We start from the raw sequence: 9908 nt of genomic DNA, 5'->3' as shown, positions 1-9908 counted from the left end.
TAGAGATATTATTGGTTAAAATTCGGAATTCGGAAAAAATTAAGGGGATACAAATTGGAGATCAGGACTACAGATTGAGAGCATTCGCAGACGATCTGGTTGTTACAGTGACCCAGCCAGAGAACTCTGTTGTGGACCTGATGGAGATAATAACACAATATGGGAAGGTTTCTGGATTTAAAGTTAATACACAGAAAACCAAAATTTTGGCCAGAAATATGACAGCTTCGCAAAAGGCTCTCTTAGAAGGACTAACTGGATTTGAGATTGTTAAAAGGGTTAAATGTTTGGGGGTGATTTTGTCGCCCTCTAATACAAAGCTATATAAAAATAATTATGAAAAACTATGGGGGAAAATTCAAAAAGAATTGGAGAGTTGGGAAAAATTGCAATTGTCTTTGTTGGGACGGATTGCAGCAGTAAAAATGAATGTCCTGCCTAAATTTTTATTTTTATTTCTTTTTTTTTTTAAATTTTTTTTATTAAATTTATTATTTAAAAACATTGGACACAGTACCAGCGAGCTGACAAACCTTTTTGTCTACAATGTTTAAATATATATATATACATGTATATATGTACATCAAAAATACACTTAAATACACTTAGATTACAAATCGGTGAAATACCACAATATTTAAAACAGTGAGCTAGTCTGTAAAACCTAATAGAGACCTTTCTTTTTATCCATCCAAAGATACAATTTGTTCCAAATTCTATAATAGTCTGATTGATCTTTATTCTTTAATTCCAAAGTTAATTTGTCCATTTCAGCGCAATCCCAAATTTTCCTAATAACCTCTTTTTGTCCTGGGATCTCATTCTTTTTCCATTTTTGCGCAAATGATATTCTAGCTGCTGTGATAATATGGATCGTTAAGTATAGCACATCTTTAGGATATTTCTCTTTCGTGATTCCCAACAAGAAAAGTTCTGGACTAAACTCCAGATCTTGTTTCAATATTTCTTTCAGCCAAATCCAAATCATTCTCCAAAATTTTTGTGTTTTACTGCAAGACCACCACGTGTGGAAGTATGTGCCTATCTCTTCAGAACACTTCCAACATTTGGGAGATGCTGTTGTGTACATTTTTGCTAAGCGGGCTGGGGGAAGATGCCATCGGTAAAACATTTTAAATAAATTTTCTTTATACGATGAGGCCAGTGTTATCCTTTTATTCCTATCCCAAATTGTTTGCCAAGTATCTAGGTCGATGTTATGTCCTAAATTGTTAGCCCAGATCAACATGGGGTCTTTCACTTGCTCTTCAAACAGCTTATATCCCAAAAGTAATTTATAAAAATTCCTTATTTGTTTAGAGTCCGGTCCCAATAATATTTTGTCCAATGCTGTTTCAGAGGTATATATCCCCCATTCATTTTTATCCTTCCTAAATCTCGATTGGATTTGTAAGTAGGCCCACCAATCGAGTTTTATACCTTGTAATTCTAGTTCATTCCTAAGTTTCAATTCCCCCTCCTCATTCAGAATATCCTTGTATGAGATTATGTTACCCAAATCAAACAGATTTGGGTAAACTATCGCTTCAAGGGTGGATAGCCAGACCGGTATTTTGGTGTAATTGTGAGATCTAATTTTTTTCCAAGTATTGAGTAGTGCTTGCCTGATCCGGTGTCTTTGAAAATGCGAGAAAAGACCTTGTTTCTCCGTCCATAGGAAAGCATGCCAGCCATATTGCAAATCGTGACCCTCTAAAGTTAATAGTCTTCTATTTCTCAAGATTACCCATTCTCTAATCCAGCTCAGGGCTGCGGCGTGGTAATATAATTCCCAGTCTGGCAATCCAAAACCCCCATTTTCCTTCGTGTCTTGTAAATATTTCAATTTAATTCTTGGTTTTTTCCCCTGCCAAATAAAATTTAGTGATAATTTATCCAAATTTCGAAAAAATTTAGAGTCGAGTTGAATTGGGATATTCTGAAACAGAAACAGGATTTTAGGCAGAATATTCATCTTAATGACAGCGATTCTTCCCAATAATGAGAGTTTTAGGTTTCCCCATCTTTCCAGGTCACCTTTTATTTGATTCACTACACTATCATAATTATCCTTTTTGAGTGAAGTGCATCTAGCCGTAATGTTAATCCCTAAATATTTTATTTTCTTGACTATTTCTATATCCGTGATTTCGGCCAGATTACCTTTTTGTTTATTGGTCATATTTTTAACAATCATCTTGGTCTTATTTCTATTTATTCGCAGTCCGGCAACCTCACCATATTTAGATAATTCTTCCAATAGCTTTGGTCCCGTCTGACATGGATCCTCCATAATAAAAACTAGATCGTCCGCGAAAGCTTGCAATTTAAAGGTTTCCTTTTTAATGGTTAATCCTTTTATCTTTGGGTCGTTTCTTATAGTTCTCGTTAATACTTCAAGAGTCAATATAAACAGCAACGGTGATAAGGGGCAGCCTTGCCGTGTTCCCTTTTGAATTTGAAACTTGCTAGATGCTTCCCCATTAATAATTATTTTTGCTTCCTGATTGTCATAAATTGCCCTAATTATATTTATAAATTTTTCTCCCATATTCATAAAGCTAAGCTGTTGGCACAAAAAAGACCATTTAACATTGTCAAATGCCTTTTGGGCGTCTAAGAAAAGTAATGCCATCTGTTGTTCGCTATGTAATTCATAGTACTCCAATGTATCTAATATTATTCTAATGTTGTGCTTAGTGTGTCTCTTAGCGAGAAAACCATTTTGATCTGCGTGTATGAAATCATTCAGAAATCGTTTCAATCGTTCCGCTATAATTGATGTAAATATCTTGTAGTCCGAGTTAAGAAGTGATATGGGTCTGTAATTTTGGATTAATGTATGGTCTGTGTTATCTTTCGGAATAAGGGTTATGTTTGCCTCTAGCCAAGATTTAGGCGTCCTTGCGCCTTCTAATACTGCGTTAAATACCTCCACTAGGGGTTGAGCTAGGATATTTTGTAATTCTTTATAAATCTCTGATGGAAGACCGTCGGGTCCCGATGCTTTATTATTCTTTTGTGCATTAATAGCTTTTATCACCTCAGATAGTCGAATTTCCTCGTTTAACATATTTCTGGTATCTTCTGTGACCTTAGGTAGTTTGGCTCTTTGAAAATATTCCTCCATTTTCTCCACACTTGCCTGGCTATCTTCTTTGTATAAACGTTCATAAAATTCCTGGGCTATAATTTTTTTTTTTTCCTCCTGGTGGAATATTCTCCCTTCCTCATCTCGTAGTTCGTGAATCCAGTTTTTCCCCTTTTGTTTTCCCAATTTGTATGCGAGCCACCGGCCCGGTTTATTTGCATTTTCAAAAAAATTTTGTTTCGTGTTTCTCAATTGTTGTGCCAATTTCTCTTTGTCTAGAATGTTAAGTTTGTGTTTAATCAGATCCATAGATTGCTTGATATTCTCTTTTTGTGGATCTTGTTGGAGTGTAACTTCTAAGCTCTTATATTCCTCTTCTAATCTTTCCCGTTGTTGTCTTTTCCCCTTATTTTTATATACCATATATGCCCTCGCTACCCCTCTCATCATTGCCTTAGCTGTATCCCAATTGTTTTGTACTGAGGTGTCTATAGCTTTATTTTCCTTAAAGAAAAAACTTAGTTCTCTCTCCATCTTAGATTTGAATTTGTCTTCTTTTAAAATTGCTCTTTGAAGCGTCCATCTGGATATTTTTTTGGAACCTTTCCAGATAAGTTTAATAGGATTGTGATCTGCCCAAGTACCTGTCGCTATATGTACCTCGTCTATTTCTGAACTAATTTCTTTCGTCATCCATACCATGTCTATTCTAGACCATGAGTTATGTCGGTTGGAGTAATATGTATATTGTCTAGCCTTACGATTTCTTTCCCTCCAGACATCTTGGATATTTAGTTCCTCAGCCAAGTTAAGAAAAGATCTCGGTAGAGTTCTTCTCTTCTTTTTCCTAAGCGTCTTTCCCATATAATCCAAATTTATATCTAGGATAGCATTAAAATCTCCTATTAAACAAATCTCCTCATAATCAATGCTACATATCTTATTGTGAAGTGTTTTGAAAAATTGTTCTTGGTTATGGTTTGGGGCATATATCTCTACCATCATGACCTTCCTGTGATTTATTATAACCTCGACTATCAGTATTCTACCCTCTTTATCGTTATAAATTTGTTTTGCAGTCAATTTTGGGTTTACATATAGTGCCACTCCTCTCTTTTTCTTGTGTCGGTCTAAGGAAACGAATAGGTTCCCTATTCTTGGTTGTACTAACAAATATTTTTGTTGTTCCTTTATATGGACTTCTTGTATTGCCACGATATCCAATTGTTGGTGAATAAGCCTATTAAAAAATTTCCGCCTTTTCACTGGCGAATTCAATCCATTAATATTCACAGACATAATACTACACTCACCTCCCTTCATCTTACTTATTTCTGGTTTTTGTGGATCTCGTGATTCGGGGCTCTCTCTCTTCCTTGTCTCTAGTTCCATGTTTCTCTGTTAACTCACCGGATTTGTTCCTTCTATCCTCTGTAGCTAAGATCTTCCCATCCATTGCCACACGTATTGTATCTCTTTCTCTTACCTCCCTTCCATCTTGATCTTCTAAATCTACTTCCTCTTGGCTATGGAAGTGGCGTTTGTAAAAATCTTCTGCCTTCTCTATCGTGTCCAGTCTATGCCTTCTATCCTGCCACGTAACAAGAATACCCTCTGGAGTTAGCCATCTAAAGTTTACATTTTCTCTTATTAGTTTGGATGTTAAGAATTGATAGCCGCGTCTCAGATCCCTCATCCTTTTAGGTATCTGTTTAAGGATGGTGATTGGTTGGCCCCGAAATTCTAATGGTTCCTCTCTAGATCTATGCAGAAGCTCATCCCGAATTGATTTTTTAACTAACCTTACATGTACTTCTTTGGGGAGGTTGTGCCTTCTCGCATAATTAGTTTGGACCCTGTATGTTTCATCAATTTCCGCCAGCATTTCCTCCTTCCCTACACCGAGTGCCTTTGCCATCAGTTCTGCCATCATGACCAACAGATCTTCCCCTCTTTTTTCTTGAACGTTCTGGAAGCGTAGATAATGAGCAGCCTTTTCTGCTTCCAGAAAAATGACTGTTGTTTCTAATTCCTTATTAGCCTGAAGGAGTGTTTCATTTAAATCATCTACTCTCTTTTCCTCTTTTTCCATTCTAGCTTCCATATCTTGAAGTCTTTGTTCATTTTTGACTAATTGCTGTTGAATCCCTTCAAATTTATCATCTATCGCTTGGATTTTCCCCTTTAATTCACCAGTGTCGTTTCTTATTTGGCCTATTTCTCTCTTCATCTCCTCGTGGTTTTTGGCCATTGCCTCGTGTAGGTTTTGCAAAAGGGCATGTAAATCTTTAAAGGAATTCGAGTTAGATCTTTCCCTTTGCAGCATATCCTCTATAGATTTCTGATTGGAGGGACTTGAGGCCATCCCCTGTCCCTGTGCTGCTGCCTTTTTGCCAGCGCTAGGCTTAGTTGCTCCCGAGATACTTGTCATGTTTCCCCAATTTTAACAGCGTTTTATCAATGTATAATACCCTGAGTCTTATATAAACCTTTTAACTCTATGACAAAAGATATATAAAACAGTTACCACCAGATACTTATTACCAACTAAGCAATTTATATAATAGAATTCTATAGTATGAATATAATCAAAGTCACGTTCTTCTTCTCCCCCCCCCCCGTTTCCGGCGCAGAAATTGGCACCTTTTCCGTCTTCCTCTGCTGTCAAAGACCAGTAGGTGTCCCACTAAACAAACCTCCAGTTACTAAATTGCTATATCAAATGGCCGCCCGTGACAAGTAGAGTAGAATTTCAAAAGTTTCAAAAGTTCACAAATTCAAAATTTACCAGGATAGACCAGACTAGACCAAGCTGATCGCTTTCCACGCCCGACAATCCAGAGTTCAGTCTCTAAGGCTCCAAAGCTCAGACTTTGACCTGTTGTAGCTTTTCTCCAGCTAGAATACAGTCATATAGTCTTCGGCTTTCTTTCCCTTGCTGTTTTTGCCAAACGCCTCCCTCAAGACTTCTATCGCCGCTTATTCCCTCTCCGTGAGGCTCCCACTTCGAACCAGTACCTCTTTCACAAGCGCTTCCTATTTAATATTCGGATACACTCTCCGTCAGCTCCGCTCTACCGTTGTCCCGCTGCTTACGTGCTAGCTCCGTCCCTCTGTCAGATCTTCATGTCGGCCATTACTGGCCTCCTTCTCCCCGGTTCGCTCGCATCAGACTTTCTCCGGATCTTCAACACGAACTGCCGCTCATGAAGGTTCTCCGGGCTGCCTGCAACTTCGGATGTCCCTACAGGACCTCCTGAAGCTCCGAAAAGCCCCCGCGAACACTGGGTGAGAGGTTGTGCGAGGAGAGAGCTCCGTTCACACAGCCGCCCGCTCTGACAGTTGGCTCCGCCCCCTAAATTTTTATTTTTATTTCAAATGATACCGATTCTTAAGAAAGATTCTAATTTGGAGGAATGGCAGCGAGGTATCAATAAATTTGTCTGGGCAGGGAAAAAGCCACGAGTTAAACTTAAGATTATGCAGGATACTCGTGAGAGAGGTGGCCTTAAATTGCCTAATTTTAAATTGTATTATGAAGCTGCTGCATTAGTAGGAATAAGTGATTGGATTAATTTGACGCAAGGGAGGTTATTAAATCTTGAGGGCCATGATTTGTTGTTTGGCTGGCATGCATATTTGTTGTATGATAAGAAGGTAGACAACGTGTTTAGGGTGCATATTTTAAGACAGGCATTGCTGAGAGTTTGGAAGAAGTATAGACATAAGTTAAGTTGCAAGATACCATTGTGGGCAATTCCAAAACACGCAATAGAAAATATACATGCTGGCTTCAAACATGATGTGACTACGTACAAGGAGATCCTCAGTTTGGAAAGAAATGTTTGGTGTTTGAAATCATATAGCCTCTTGCGAGAAGAGAAGGTTGTTCAAAATTGGTTTCAATATACTCAGTTACGGGCCAGGTGGAAAGAAGACCAGAAAAATGGATTTACAATGACTGATGAAAATTTGATAAAGCAAATTAGAAATCAGGGACCAGCACATATCAAACGGATATATCTTGCATTGATAGAGATTGACTCAGAAACAGAGCTTGTTAAGGATTGTATGATAAAATGGGCCCAAAATATCCAGGAAGTTATCACAATGGACACGTGGGAAAAGATTTGGGTGAGGAATGTAAAATTTACTCAAGCTCAAAATCTAAGAGAGAACTTTTACAAAATGTTTTATAGATGGCATTTAGATCCTAAAAAGCTTGCAAGTATGTATCCGAATTATCAGCCTAAATGTTGGAGGTGCGGTGATGAAGATGCAACATATTTTCACATATGGTGGACATGTAAGAAGGTTAAGGCTTTTTGGATAAAAGTCTGGTGGAATATGCAGAAGATTTTTAAACAGAGGATAAAGTTTTGTCCGCAACTTTTTTTGTTGGGAATAATTGCAGACGCTACAGTTGTGGACACTAAGTTGATGTTGAACTTAATTACGGCAGCAAGACTTTTGATAGGCCAATATTGGAAGAAAGAGGAACTGCCGACCATAGAAGAGTGGACTTTAAAGGTTTCCGACCTGGCAGAGATGGCGAAGATTTCGGCCTATTTGAAAGATCATTCGCAAGAACGCTATATTATGGAATGGAGAAAATGGATTGAGTTTATCCAGAACAAGTATAGGGTTAAGAAGTTTTATGTAGCATTTGAATAAGTCTTCTTTCGTTTTTTTTTCTTTTCTTATTTTAGTTTCTTTTTATACATATTCAATATTACTAAGGCTTGTTTTATCCTATATAAGCTAGAGAGTGATGGATTTTAGAGTTTATAGTTGTTAGTATATGATTGTTTATGATTGCTTTTTATATATATACCTTGTATTTAGCTCTGGGAAGTCGGGGGGGAGGGGGGGAGGGGGGGAGGGGGGGAGGGATGGGGGGAGGAGGGAGGGGGAAGGGGGGATTTTTTAAAGGAAAATTGTATCTTAAAACTTTTCAATAAAAAAAAAGATGCAGGCAGAGCGGTACAGGAGGTCATGGTGATATGGACTTTTATTTTTACTCTCTAGCTCAATGGATTTTATAGCTTCAAAGTGAAAGTGTGCAACAAGTGAAAGTGGGGAAAGATGGCGGCCAAAACTTCTAAAGCTCTTTGGAGTGCGGGGTCTTCCCCGGTGCAGAAGACCTCGTTGCAAGCTTTGCTTCCTCCTGCACCTCCTCCGGCATTGACGCTTAAGGATTTACAAGATGCCTTCGAAAAGCATTCACAATTAATGTCTGATATGATGGATGAAAAGTTGAAAAAGCTGGAGGAGAAATTGGAGAAGAAGATGGAAGAGAAGTTTAGAGCAATGAGGGAAGACATGTTGTCTATAATTGAAAGTGTAGCTGTATGTGTGCAACAGTTGGAGGAAAAAGTGGAGGATCTCAGTCAAAAGAACTCTATATTAGAAGTAAAGGTATTAGAGATTGAAAATATAAGGGACAAAATGGACGGAGAATTGAGCCTTGTTCAGTACCATCAGATGCAGTATGCCATTAGAATTAGGGGCTTAAAAGAGAATCCTAAAGAAGATTTAAAGCAGCTGATCTCTGAGGCTTTGGAAGTGGTATTGGGCCAGCCAGCATCTGAAATTGAGGGAAGCATGGATAAAATCTTTCATGTAAATTCATGGATTGCAAGACAGAGGAAGTTACCCAGAGATGTGGTGGTCTATTTTACAAAGAGAGTAATTAGAGATGAAGTCATTCAAGCTGCTTATGATACTAAATTGGTAGTTGCTGAGCAAGAAGTCCTGGTTTTAAAAGAGATTCCTCCAAAGATTTTAAGGAGAAGGAAAGATTTTGCATTTTTTACACAGGAACTTAAGAAATGTGATATCAAGTTTAGATGGGAGATTCCAGTCGGACTGGTGGTGATGCACGAAGGTAAAAGACATCGTCTGGTTACTGTGGCCCAGGCACGTGATTTTTACAGCAACGTGTTAAAAGCAACTCCCCTATCACTTCTGGAAGCTGCAAAGGGATTTGGCGAGGGAAAGCCTCAAGATGTTGCAGATAGACAGACAGAGGAGAATGGTGTTGGAGGGGATCAAGTTACAGTTTCATTGGCTGCTGCTGGAGAGCAGAGGATGTCGCGCGCCTCCCTAAGACGAGCGAGACGAGAGCAAGAGCAAGACCAGCAGAAAGTCATGGAACCTCCAAAGTGTACTTACAGTGAAGCTGTGGGAGGGGCGCGGTCCAAAGAAGTTATAGGGGCTATGTCAGACGTGCTCCAAAAGCTTTGGGCCGTCAAGATTGGTGACTAAATTTCTAATTTAGAATGTCAGTGGATTAAATTCATCATAGAGGAGAAAAAAAGTTTTTCAATATTCAAAACAATTTGAGACTGATGTTATTGGTTGCAAGAAATGTATATTAGGGTCATGGATCAAAAGTATTTATTGAATTTAAGATTGGGTACGCAAGCTCCTAATTAACAACAAGTTGATTTTTCTTAAATTACTACATATAAAGGGTACTTAATGGGATTATAAATTTTTTTAAAAATTTTTATTTATTTTTTCATTGGAGATTGGAATGGTGTTTTGGACGTATAGATGGAAAAAGCGGGGTTTTTTCTTTTTTTTTTAAGCGTGTCATGAGTCATGCTAGATTGCCTAAATTTCTTTTTTATTTGAACTTAAGGATGATCTGGAATTGTGAGACATTTGGTGTGATATATGCAAGAACTATTTCTGATCATAGTTCAGTTTGGCTGGAGATTAATAAGGTTAATAGAGATAGGCGCTCTTGGCGCGTAATTGAGAATTTGTTTAGAAACTAGAGGTAAATAGTAGATGAAAGTTTTTTTTGTTT

General features: G+C 38.0%; 1 long non-coding RNA gene across 1 annotated transcript; it reads left to right on the top strand.

The window, feature by feature from the left end:
* The first annotated feature begins 8385 nt into the window (after positions 1 to 8385).
* LOC310639016 lies at positions 8386 to 9908 on the top strand. Its single transcript, XR_014492209.1, has 2 exons — positions 8386 to 8467; positions 9181 to 9908. It is a non-coding gene; the product is annotated as an uncharacterized lncRNA (long non-coding RNA).

The sequence above is a fragment of the Vipera ursinii genome (assembly GCF_947247035.1).
Source record: "Vipera ursinii genome assembly, chromosome: 3".
NCBI classification, from domain to species: Eukaryota; Metazoa; Chordata; class Lepidosauria; order Squamata; family Viperidae; genus Vipera; species Vipera ursinii.
This window is presented reverse-complemented; position numbering and strand designations above follow the sequence as displayed.